We start from the raw sequence: 13,644 nt of genomic DNA, 5'->3' as shown, positions 1-13,644 counted from the left end.
GGACAAATGGAATACTATTTTAAGCACCAAGAAAAAATTATTATCAACCTAAAATTCTGTATCCAGAGAAACTTTTAAAAAATGTATTAAGTAGACTTCACACAGTGTGGAACCCAACACAGGGCTTCAACACATGACCCTGAGATCAAGACCTGAGCTAAGATCGAGTCAGACATTCAACCAACTGAGCCACCCAGGCGCCCCCAAATTTAGCTCTATATTCTGTTCAAAAGAGACCTGTCTAAAACAAAGATCCAGACACGTTGAACTTAAAAGGTTGAAAAAGATGTAGCTAGCAAACGTAATCTAAAAGCTGCCATAGCTACATTAATACCCTAAAAATAGGCTTTATGACCAAAAAAAAAAAAAAAAAAAAAGAGATGGTGTTACTACATAATAATAATAAATTCAGTGTATCAGAAAGAAAAACAATTCTAAATATATACATTCCAAACAACATAGCCTTCAAATATTTGAAGCAAAAATACATATATTTACTGGAAGAAATGAACAAATCCACCACTATACTTAGAGAATTAAACACAAATCTCAATTACAGATAAGAAGAACAGACAAAAAAGCAAACCTCTAGAAGATTTAAGGAATGCCAATAGGAGGTTTGAGTCAATAGATATAAATAGAACACTGCACCCCAATTTGGGGAATACATATTCTCAGGCACACATGGAACATTTACAAAAATTGATTATCAGGTCATAAATCAACTTTCATAAAATTTCAAAGAATTAGTATCATACAGACAATATTCTTTGATCACAATTCAATTGATTTATAACTCAGTAACAAAAAAATATTTTTTAAAGTAATACATTTAAAAACACTTAAATGTGTCTATGACTTCAGCTTCTATTAATTGTGAACTTAGAAATTTGGACCATTACTCCATCTGATAACAACTAAAAAGACTACATATAATATTTTTGTTAAATCTTCCCTAAAAGAATCAAATTGCTAAAGAAATACCAGACCAAGATTGAACTCAGGGCAAAAATCTGGAGAGGATGAACCTAACATTTGATGTCACTCATGCCCCAGTGTACAAATGCTAAGCAAAAAGAAAATAAGAATTGGGGCGCCTAAGTGGTTCAGTTGGTTGAGCATCTGACTTCAGCTCAGGTCATGATCTTGCAAGTTCAAGCCCCGTGTCGGGCTCTGCACTGACAGTGTGGAGCTTGCTTGGGATTCTCTCTCTCCCACTCTCTCGCTCTCTCTCGCTCTCTCTCTCTGCCTCTCCCCACTTGCTTGTGTGAGCTCTCTCTCTCTCACAAAATAAGTCAGTAAACAAAAAAAAAAAAAAAAAAAAAAAAAGCAGGAGAGAAAATAAAAGACATAAAGTGACCATGTAGCATGGTGGATTGGGCAGTCCAGTTTATGCCTGGTGTCCTGAGGTTAGTACTTTTAGTTATTATTAATAGCTTAATTATTATTGGAAGTGTTCCAAGATGGACAATAAATTAGTCATCCCAGTCATAGAGGATTTGATTTAAAAATTCTAACATTTGTTTAATTGGAGTCTTAGGAGAGATTGCAGCAGAATTAATATTTGAAGAGGTAATTGCTGAGAATTTTTTGTGAGATTTTTTTTTCCATAAAGGAAGACATTAATTCACAGATTCAAGAAGTCAAACATTCCCAGCAGGATTAATAAAAAGTAGCCTACACCTAAATATATCATAGAGAAACAAACTACAGAAAGCCAAACATGAAGAGAAAAAAAATCAGTCGAGAGTGGGAAGAGTTTACTATAAAAGGAGCAATAGTTAGACTGATTACTGACCTCTAGAGAGAAATAGGGGCTAGATGATATAGCTTCAAAGAGCAGGAAGAAAATAGCTGATAATGTACAATTCTATATCCAGTGAAAAATACCCTTCAAAAATGAGGATGACATAAAGATACTTTAAAGACGATGAAGAAATGGGCAAAAGACATGAATAGACACTTCTCCAAAGAAGACATCCAGATGGCCAACCGACACATGAATGCTCAACATCACTCATCATCAGGGAAATACAAATCAAAACCACAATGAGATACCGCCTCACACGTGTCAGAATGGCTAACATTAACAACTCAGGCAACAGCAGATGCTGGCAAGGATGCGGAGAAAGAGGATCTCTTTTGCATTGTTGGTGGGAATGTAAGCTGGTGCAGCCACTCTGGAAAACAGGATGGAGGTTCCTCAAAAAACTAAAAATAGAACTACCCTACGACCCAGCAAATGCACTACTACGTATTTATCCAAGGGATACAGGTGTGTTGTTTCAAAGGGACACATGCACCCCCATGATTATAGCAGCACTATCAATAGCCAAAGTATGGAAAGAGCCCAAATGTCCATCGATGGATGAATGGATAAAGAAGAGTACTGGATATTTTTGTATTTTTATAAACCTTCTTGATCTTTGTTCTGATTCAGTTACTTGTAAATAGCTTGATCCTTTTTGTTCTTGCTTTCATAATTTGTTTGGTAGTGTGAAGCAGTACTCAGTCTAGGGCTAATTAGACTGAGGCAAGACCTTCCTGAGTATCATCCCAGTGAGAATTAGGAGATTTTCCAGTCTGGCTGGTAGGACCAGGCACTATTTTCAGCCCTACGTGAGTGCCAGGCACTGTTCTCTAATCTATTCTAATGGTTTTATCTTGGCCTCAGGAAGATTCTTCACACACATGAGCTGATTAGTACTCCGCTGAATATTTGAGGGAAACCCTCTACAAATGTCCAGTTTCCAGACTAACACACAAAGAGTCTGGAAGTCAATGCTCATGTCCTCACAACAAGAAAAGCTAAATGTACTGAAAATCCATAGCTCTTCTTAGATTCACCAGAAAGTTGAAGTCACAGGGCAAACTGCTGTCCCCAAACTGGAGAGACAGATAGGCAGATAGAGAAAATCACAGCCAACCGGGTGAGGAAGCCCAGGAGGAAAAGCCTGCAGCAGAAACTAGCCAGCACCAGTAGAACACTTCAAACTGTAATGCACAGGTTGCCAGACCCTCAGTGTGGACAACCTTGAGAGTTCAGATCTCTAGGCACCCACTCTCCTACTCTTAGGGGGAGCTTCCATACTTGTGTTAGTTCTCCAGGATCCCAACTGGTTCTCAAAGAAAACTAGAAAAATCCTCCTTGTGCTTCCAGCAGAAGGAAAGGGAAAGTAACCATTGTGAAATACTTCCAAGTCTCTCTGTTCTCACTCACAAGGCCTGCTGTCAAAGGAAACCATTTTGCCAGAGCCTAATTGACTAGGGTTTTACCAAGGCCTAACAGACCTGGGGGAAGGAAAATACCCAACTCGGGCTCACTGACTGAGACCGAATCATAGGACTACAGAATGCTTCCTCTTCCTCCATACCTCATAACCACGTCAGTAGGGTTCCTGTATAATAGCAGAGGATGACAGCTAAAAGGACTTCAAGCCTCAGGCCGTATTTAAGGAGTCTCTAGGGATGCCCAAGGCAACAAAGGAGAAAAACAGGGACACAAAGCCTAGCCTCTAACACCACAGCTATAGGAAACAGTAAACACAGCCTAACTCCTAGCCAAGTAAGCATAATACTTCACGCTAAAGGACTATCTGCTTCAGGTTCTTTTATCCAGTATCTGGGGTTGTCTCTCTGGGTAAGGCTGTCTTTCCTATGAACTGCAGCCACCCGGGATACTCAGCGGCATCTCCTTTAACTCAGTTCACTGACCTCTACCTGGTTCCTCTTCCTGCACCATAGCCCAGAAGCTCTCCCAAGGCAGTGTGCTGGGACAACTAGGAGTCTCTCCTCATTTATTTCTCATCTCTCAACAACCACCGTCCGCTCTCTGACGTCCAGTGCTTTGAAAACCATTACATCATGTATGTTGCCTGGGTTTTTGTTTATTTGTTTTGTTTTAGGCAGTAGGGGTAGATCTGGTTTCTGATGCTCCATCTTGAGTATAAAAGGAAGTCTTCTTTACTTTGTTTTTTAAAGATTTGTTTAAATGCTTATTTATTTGAGAGAGAGAGAGCACGTGTGCACAAGTTGGGGAAGGGCAGAGAGAAAGGTGGACAGAGGATCCAAAGCATGCTTTGTGCGGACAGTAGAGAACCTGATGCGGGGCTCCAGCTCACAAAGTGTCAGATCATGACCTGCACCAAAGTCAGACACCCAACCGACTGAGCCACCCAGATGCCCTGTCTTTTAAAATTTTTATATCTGGAACGAGTTCTTTATTTATTTATTTATTTTTAATTTTTTTAACGTTTATTTTTTATTTATTATTTTTTTTTTATTTATTTTTGGGACAGAGAGAGACAGAGCATGAACGGGGGAGGGGCAGAGAGAGAGGGAGACACAGAATTGGAAACAGGCTCCAGGCTCCGAGCCATCAGCCCAGAGCCTGACGCGGGGCTCGAACTCACAGACCGCGAGATCGTGACCTAGCTGAAGTCAGACGCTTAACCGACTGCGCCACCCAGGCGCCCCCGTTTATTTATTTTTGAGACAGAGAGAGACAGAGCATGAACAGGGGAGGGGCAGAGAGAGAGGGAGACACAGAATCTGAAACAGGCTCCAGGCTCTGAGCTGTCAGCACAGAGCCCGACGCGGGGCTCGAACTCACGGACTGTGAGATCATGACCTGAGCCGAAGTCAGACACTTAACCGACCAAGCCACCCAGGCGCCCCTGGAACAAGTTCTTTAAAAGTGTGCTAGAGGAGCACCTGGGTGTTTCAGTCGGTTGGGTGATAAATAAGCATTTGGAGAAGGTACCAAAAAATGGTGACACTTGAGGCAAAGCTCTAAGAGCCAAAAGAAGTTACTTTAGTAGGAAAGAAGAAATCCTCTTCAGAGAAAGCAGCCTCTTGGCATTAAGCAAACACATGGCAGGCACTCTTCACTATCAGCATGCTAAATCAAAGCAGCCCTTTTTCTTTCCTTGTTTTTTAAGGTTTGTTTTGTTGTTGTTGTTGCTTTGTTTTGTGTGTGTGTTTGTGTGTGTTTTAATAATCTCTACACCCGGGGGCACCGAGTGGCTTAGTCGCTTAAGCGCCCAACTTCAGCTCAGGTCATAATCTCGCGGTCCGTCAGTTTGAGCCCTGTGTCAGGCTCTGCTGACAGCTCAGAGCCTGGAGCCACTTCTGTCTGTGTCTCCCACTCTCTGCCCCTCCCCCCACTCATGCTCTGTCTCTCCCACTCTCAAAAATGAATAAATGTTAAAAAAAATTAAAAAAAAAAATCTCTACACCCAACATGGGGCTTGAGCTCATGACCCTGAGGTCAAGAGTGGCATGCTTTCTCTGAGCCGGTCAGTTGCCCCAAAGCAGCCTTTTTTTCTGATTTGCTGTAGGCTTACAAAACAACTAACAAGCTTGCTAAAACTACCTTAAATTATTATTAAAGAGCTCAGAGGGCAAGACTTAGGGGCTTTTCTTATGAAATAATTAAATGCAAGAGTTTTAATACATGACCGAATAAATTCTGTTTCAGAATTAACTGATTAGTTCCTTGGATTTTGAGTATCTTCAAATTGAGAGAAGTATGATTGTGTACCAGATTTCATTTTCACAAAAGACACTATTTGATGGGGCGCCTGGGTGGCTCAGGCGGTTGAGTGTCCGACTTCGGGTCAGGTCATGATCTCGGGGTCTGTGGGTTCGAGCCACAGCCGCGGTCTGTGCTGACAGCTCAGAGCCCGGAGCCTGCTTTGGGTTTTGTGTCTCCCTCTCTCTCTGCCCCTCCCCTGCTCATGCTCTATCTCTCTCTCAAAAATAAATAAAAACATTTAAAGAAAAAAATTTTTTAAAGACACTATTTGAGTTCATTTTCTGAAAAACAAATCATACTTTTAGACCAGATTTTACATGGGTGTGTGTGTGTGTGTGTGTGTGTGTGTGTGTGTGTGTGTGTCTATATATGGGGGTGGGAACATGTATATATATACACATGTAAAACATGTGTATAAACATGTTTTACACACACACACATTCCCACCCCACCCACCCCCAAAATCAACTGGCAGGGCATGTGGGCAGCACAGTCAGTTAAGAGTGTCTTTTTTTTTTTTTTTTTTAATGTTTATTTATTTATTTTGAGAGAGAGAGAGCATGAGTGGAGGAGGAACAGAGAGAGAGACACAGGATCCGAAGCAGGCTCCAAGCTCTGAGTTATCAGTGCAGAGCCTAACGTAGAGCTTGAATACATAAACCGCGAGATCATGACCTGAGCCAAAGTCGGATGCTTAACCAACTGAGCCACCCAGGTGCCCCTGTAATCTATATATTTAAAGAACATAAACTTCATTATGTGTTACAGAATTTAAATACCACTATAAATGAGAAAGGAATACAGCTTAATGCCTACTAGTATATATTCAGAAAGATGAATCAAATTCTAACGGTTTCCAGATACAGGGTACAAAAGTTCTAGAAAAATTCCCAACAGTTAACTCTAGCCAGCTCTGGGTCATCTGCTTCTCCACTTGACTACTCTGTGAACCAAGGTGATTTACTTCATCTTTTCAGATTTCTGTTTCCTTAAATGTAAAATGCGGATAATATGGGAATCTAACTCAATGTTGCGTTGAGGATTAAATGGATTGATGTGTGAAAAGTTGTTTGCTAAGTACACTACAAAGACTCAACAAATGTCACCTACTTTGTGTCACAACCTAAGTTGCCACTGTCTTGCTTGCCAAATTAGTTTAATTTTTTAGCAAAGAGAATTTTACTCCAAAGGCAAGTAAACATTTTCTCACCTCTTCTTTTAGTGCCTTAGAACATCAGTTCCCAAATCTGGCAAGACATAAGCTATTCAGATAAAGTCCCATCTGTCCTACCCCTGGAGACTCTGATTCAGTAAGTCTGGGGAAAAGCTAATGAAGCTATTGTTTTAAAAGCTCCTCCGGGGGCGCCTGGGTGGCTCAGTCAGTTGAGCGTCCAACTTCGGCTCAGGTCATGATCTCTCGGTCTGTGGGTTTGAGCCCCGCGTCGGGCTCTGTGCCGACGGCTCAGAGCCTAGAGCCTGTTTCGGATTCTGTGCCTCCCTCTCTCTGACCCTTCCCCATTCATGCTCTGTCTCTCTCTGTTTCAAAAAAATAAATAAAGGTTAAAAATTAAAAAAAAAAAAAAAAAAAAAAAGCTCCTCGGGTGATTGTAAGGCACAATCAACTTTGGGAATCACTGTGTTAGAGGGCAACTTTTTTTTTTAAGTTTGTTTGTTTACTTATGCGGGGGGGGGGGGGCGGGGAGAGGGAGAGAGAGAGAGAAAAAGCATGAGCAGGGGAGGGGCAGAGAGAGAGGGAGACACAGAATCTGAAGCAAGCTCCAGGCTCTCAGCTGTCAGCACACAGCCCGACATGAAGCGCAAACCCATGAACCATGAGATCACAACCTGAGCTGAAGTTGGATGCTTAACTGACTGGGCCACCCAGGTGCCCCTAAGTTTACTTATTTTGAGAGAGAGTGAGAGAGAGAGAGACCAAGCATGAGCAGGGGAAGGGCTGAGAGATGGAGAGAATCTCAAGCAGACGCCACACCATCAGCACAGAGACCGATGCATGGCTCAAACCCACAAACTGTGAGATCATGACCTGAGCCAAGATCAAGAGTCAGACACTTACAGAGACTTAACTGACTGAGCCTGTGACTGAGCCACACAGGCGCCCCATTAGAAGAAAACTTTTAAATCAATTGTATCCTTTCAGTTCTAACCAGCTTGTCTGAACATGAGCTGAAGAAACATTCTGTGAAAAAACTGAACACAGCAAGGTTGGCACCTGCTATCTTTTCTGGGTCTGTTTCCTCATAACCAAAAGGAACTAGATGAACTAGATGATATTTTGTGGTTCTATAAGCCACATCTTAGAACACCTTTTTTTTTCAAAAAAAATTTTTTTTTTTTACATTTATTCATATTTGAGAGACAGAGAGAGACAGAGCACAAGCAGGGGAGGAGAAGAGAGAGAGGGAGACAGAGAATCTGAAGCAGGCTCCAGGCTCCCAGCTATCAACACAGAGCCTGATGCGGGGCTTCGACCTGAGCCGAAGTCGGATGCACAACCAACTGAGCCACCCAGGCGCCCCCACATCTTAGAACACCTTATAAAAAAAAAGAAGGGGGCACCTGGGTGGCTCAGTCAGTTAAGTGTCCAACTTCACCTCAGGTCATGTTCTCACGATTTGTGAGTTCAAGGCCCACATCAGGCACTGTGCTGACAGGTCAGAGCCTGGAGCCTACTTCGGAATCTGTGTCTTCCTCTCAAAGCCCTCCCTCCCTTGCTCACACTCCATCTCTGTCTCTTTCTCTCTCTCTCTCAAAAATAACTAAACATTAAAAAAATAAAAAAATAAAAAAAGTTCAAAAAAAACCCCAGGCTCAAGTAATGGCTGTACAAAACAAGACACACTAAGGAAAAAAAAAACAAAAAAGAAAGGGAGGAGGGAAGGAGAAGAAAGAGGATGAAAACCCACAAGAGAAAAGGGGGTTAGGAAATGACCATGGTGACTAATTTTTTTTTAAGTGTATTTATTTTGAGAGAGAGAGAGAGAGAGAGAGAGAGAGCACACACGTGAGCAGGGGAGGGGCAGAAAGAGAGAGACAGAGAGAATCCCAAGCAGGCTCCACGCTGTCAGCACAGAGCCTGACGTGGGGCTTGATCCCACAAACCGTGAGATCGTGACCTGAGCTGAAATCAAGAGTCAGACACTTAAACGACTAAGCCACCCAGGAGCCCCCATGGTGGCTATTTTTTAAATGGATGAACACGTTTGTCCAGGGAAGAAAAAGAAAACAGTAGAAAAGGAAGAAGTGCAAGCAGCCTGTGGAAGTTAAGGCACCCTATGTGGATCCAGAGGAAATTTAGGCTCAAAGGAGAAGGAAATAAAATAAGTACTGAGAGGATGTAAAGAATGGTGAACAGCCTGAATAGTCAGGAGGCCACAGACGGTAGGAAGCAACATAGGACAGCAATCAGAAAGATGCAAGAGCCCAGCAATGAAATACAAAAAAAGAATAAAAGAAAAAAGAATCAGATCAAGTATATAAGATTAATACACAGTGTTAAATTTATATAAAACTGTGCTATAGATTTAAAAACCTGCTAGGTTCACAGAATAGGAAGAATGTGTTGCAAAAAGATAAACTGGATGGAAAAGAAGACAATTTAAAAGTCTTGGGAACTTCTGGCTATTTTATAAAGAATGACTAAATCCAAGAAATAAAACTTTGATGATTATGCATTGTATAACAAAAAATGGAAAATAGTGACATTTCACAAAATGGTATGTACAAAAGAAAAAATAAATATTAACCAAGAATTCTTTCATGATAACTATAAAAGAAAAACTTGCAATTTAATTTTTTAAAAATCTAATTTCAAAATATAACAATCTATAAAACTATTTAAATAAGAAGATATAGAAGGAGGGGTACCTGGGTGTCTGTCAGTTAAGTGACCAGCTCTTGGTTTCGGCTCAGGTCATGATCTCACAATTCATGAGACCAAGTCCGGAGTCAGGCTCTGTGCTGACCAGTGTAGAGCCTGCTTGGGATTCTTTCTGCCCCACCCCCTCCAACTCATGCTCTCTTGCTCTCTCAAAATAAATAAATAAACTTTATTTACTTAAAAAAATTTTAATATTTATTCTTGAGAGAGAGAGAGATGGAGGATGAGCGGGGGAGGGGCAGAGAGAGGAAGACAGTATTTGAAATAGGCTCCAGGCTTTGAGCTGTCACCACAGAGCCCAACACGGGGTTTGAACCCACAAACTGGGAGATCGTGACCTGAGCTAAAGTTGGACACTTAACCAACTGAGCCATCCAGGTGCCCCAAATAAGAAAAAAAAAAAAAAGAGAGAGAAAGAGAGAGAGAGAGAGAGAGAAGGAAACCAGAATCACCAATTTGAATAAATGGAATTTCTTTTTTTTTATGTATATTTTAAAATTATTTATTTATTTTAAAGTTCATTTATTTTGAAAGAGAGACTGAGAGAGAGAAAGAACAAGTGGGGAAGGGGCAGAGAGAGAGGGTGACAGAGAATAAATACAAAGTGGGCTCTGTGCTGACAGCAGAGAGACCCATGTGGGGCTCAAATCTCATGTGACATCATGACCTGAGCTGAAGTAGGATGCTTAACCGACTAAGCCAGCCAGGCACCCCTATTATTTTTGAGAGACAGAGAGCGCGCACATGGGTGTGCCAGCAGTGGAGGGGCAGAGAGAGAAAGCTTATTGTAGATGTTATAACTTTAATACTTTAATAAAGCTGTTTTTTTTTAATATTCATCATGTTTTCCAGTGTAAAATAGAGACTTGCATGAATATTTATAACTTTTTCCAACTTGTTCTGTCCTCTGGTAAAACAAATCTGTTGGATTCAGCTTCTAGCTCAGACACAGGACTGGTACCAGATTTGTCCTTCCGTAAACAACCAGAAAATTTAAAAAAGCCTAAAAAACAAAACGAAAACAAAAAAACAACCAGAAAACTATGCAAAGTATATTGAATAACTGTTCACTGTACATTATGCATTATTTTTTTTTTAATGTGTGTTTATTTATTTTTGAGAGGGGAAGGGCAGAGAGGGAGATAGAGAATCCCAAGCAGGCTCCATGCCATCAGCACAGAGCCCAACTAAGGGCTCAAACTCACAAACCATGAGGTCATGACCTGAGCCTCAATCAAGAATCAGAAGCTTAACCAACTGAGCCACCCAGGCACCCCACATTGTGCATTCGATTGCTAGGGCTGCCTTAATAAAAATCACAGACTGGATGGCTTAAATAATATAAATTAATTTTCTTATAAGTCTGGAGGCCAAAAGTCCAAGATCAGGGTATCAGGTTTGACTTTTTCTGAGGCCTTCCTTCTTGGCTTGCCCACTGACATTGTTTTACTGTGTTCTTGCATAGCCTTTGCATCTCTTCCCCTTCTTATAAGGACACCAGTCATATTGGTTTAGAGCCCAAACTTTTGACCTAATTTAATTACCTGTTTATTTTCTGTATTAAAATAATTTTTTTAATGTTTATTTATTTTGAGAGGGAGAGATAGAGAGTGAGCAGGATAGGGGCACAGAGAGAGGGAGACAGAATCCCAAGCAGGCTCCACACTGTCAGCATGGAGCCTGATGCGGGGCTCGAATCCATGAACCATGAGATCATGACCTGTGCTGAAACCAAGAGCCAGACACTTAACCGACTGAGCCACCCAGGTGCCCCTAAATACCTGTTTAAAGGCCCTATCTCCAAATACAGTCCTATTCTGATATGTACTAGATAAGGCTTCAATACACGAATTTGGGAGGGATACAAGCCAGTTCATAACACACTGGAAAACAGGCTATGCAGTACTGTGATCCTGAAAAAAAAGTAACAAATGAGGTGAGGGCTTGTCATAGCTACCTGCCTGGAGGCATTATCCAATTAGCTGGATAGGAAAAGGGCTGCAAGCAGAGCTTGATAGTCTGCTGCACTGAGGAGAAGAGATGGACGTTTGATGAGGCTGAAGCAGCTGGAATCTGTAGAGCAGACCACTAGAATGGAGGGAGCTATGCAGAGAAAGAAATCGATATAAAGCCTCTTTTTTTTTTAAGTTTTAATTTTTTTTAAGTTTACTTATTTATTTTGAGAGAGACAGACAAAGAGGGAGAGGAGCAGACAAAGGGAGAGACAGAATCCCAAGCAGGCTCTGCACTGTCAGCACAGAGCCCATCGCAGGGCTCAAACCCATGAGCCATGAGATCATGACCTGAGCCAAGATTGAGAGTCGGATGCTTAACTGACTGAGTCACCAGGTGCTCCATTTAAAACTTAATTTTTAAGTAATCTGTACACCCAATATGGCGCTCCAACTTACAACCTGGAGATCAAGATTGCATGCTCTACCTACTGAGCCAGCTGGGCACCCAGTGTATAAAGCTTCTTTAGAAATCTTTGGCATTTGAATCCTTGCACCAAACTGTGCACATATAGAATGAGACTCCACAAGATCAAAGTACAATTATTTAATATTTAATTAGTGACTTTATTTTGAGAGACACACATAGAGTGTGAGCAGAGGAGGGGTACAGAGAGGAGGAGAGAGGGAATCCCAAGCAGGCTCCACTATCAGTGCAGAGCCTGACATGGAACTCGAACTCCCCAACCGTGAGATCATGACCCAACCCGAAACCAAGAGTTGGATGCTTAACCAAATGGGCCACCCAGGTGACCCGATTGTTCTTTTTTTTAGTAATTGTTCTTTGTCTGCGGGGGCACCTGGGTGGCTCAGTCAGGTAAGTGTTGGACTCTTGATTTTGGCTCAGGTCATGACCTCATGGTTTTGTGAGTTCAAGTCCCACTCCGGGCTCTGTGCTGACAGCATGGAGCCTGCTTGGGTTTCTCTCTCTCCCTCTTTCTCTGCTCCTCTCTCACTCACACCATCTCTGTCTCAAAAATAAACTTAAAAAAACAAAAACAAAAACAAAGAACAATCAAGGAGTTGTAAATGAACCTAGAGCTTACACAGGCCAGGGAAACATTCATGTTCTGTCTATCCAAAACAGAGGAACCTTGTTAAACAACTGTGGCATTAGCAGTAAAGACACTGGAATTAGTTCTTGAGAAAAGGCCATATATGCATATATATGACATTTTCCCTAATTTTCAAACTTGTTTAAAATATATTTGAGTGTTTAAGCAAAAATAACTTATTTCTAGGGGTTATAACACAAGCAAAAATAAAGTATGACAATAACACAAAGGATGGGGAAAAGATGTTTTAAGGTTCTATTTTTTTATTAAAAAAATTTTTTTTAATGTTTATTTTTGAGAGAGAGAGAGAGAGAGAGAGAGAGCAAGTGGAGGAGGGGCAGAGAGAGAGGGAGGCACAGAATCCGAAACAGGCTCCAGGCTCTGAGCTGTCAGCACAAAGCATGACATGGGACTCGAATTTGGGAATAGCGAGATCATGCCTAGGCCAAAGTCAAGATGTTTAACTGACTAAGTCACCCAGGCACCCCTGAATCTTCCTTTTCATCCAATTTGACGATCTCTGTTTTTATTTGGAGTCTGCTTTTGACCACATATTTAGTATTATTACCAATATGGATTTAAGTCTCCTACCTTATTCTTGTGTTTTCTATTTGTTCTATCTGTTCTATGTTTCGCAGGAAAAGAGGGGAAAGGAAACATAGAACAGATAGAACAAATAGAAAACACAGAATAAGGTAGGAGACTTAAATCCATATTGGTAATAATACTAAATATGTGGTCAAAAGCAGACTCCAAATAAAAAACAGAGATCGTCAAATTGGATGAAAAGGCAAGATTCAGGGGTGCCTGGGTGGCTCAGTCGGTTGAGCGTCAGGCTTCAGCTCAGGTCATGATCTCACGGTTCGTGAGTTCAAGCCCTGCCTCAGGCTCTGTGCTGACATTCAGAGCCTGGAGCCTACTTCAGATTCTGTGTCCCCCTCTCTCTTCGCCCCACCCCTCCTTGTGTTCTCTTTCAAAAATGAACATTAAAAAAAAAGTTTTTAAAGGCAAGATTCAATATGTTGTCTATAAGAAATGAACTTTATATATGATCAAAAGACAACTCCAACCTCATAGAGGATGGCAAGGAGTAACAAGACTCCAAGGAAGATGACTAAGCAAGCAAGCTCATGAGCTTGCCAG

Source organism: Panthera pardus, unplaced genomic scaffold (genome assembly GCF_024362965.1).
Source record: "Panthera pardus isolate Hobbes unplaced genomic scaffold, ASM2436296v1 HiC_scaffold_11, whole genome shotgun sequence".
Classification (NCBI taxonomy): domain Eukaryota; kingdom Metazoa; phylum Chordata; class Mammalia; order Carnivora; family Felidae; genus Panthera; species Panthera pardus.
This window is presented reverse-complemented; position numbering follows the sequence as displayed.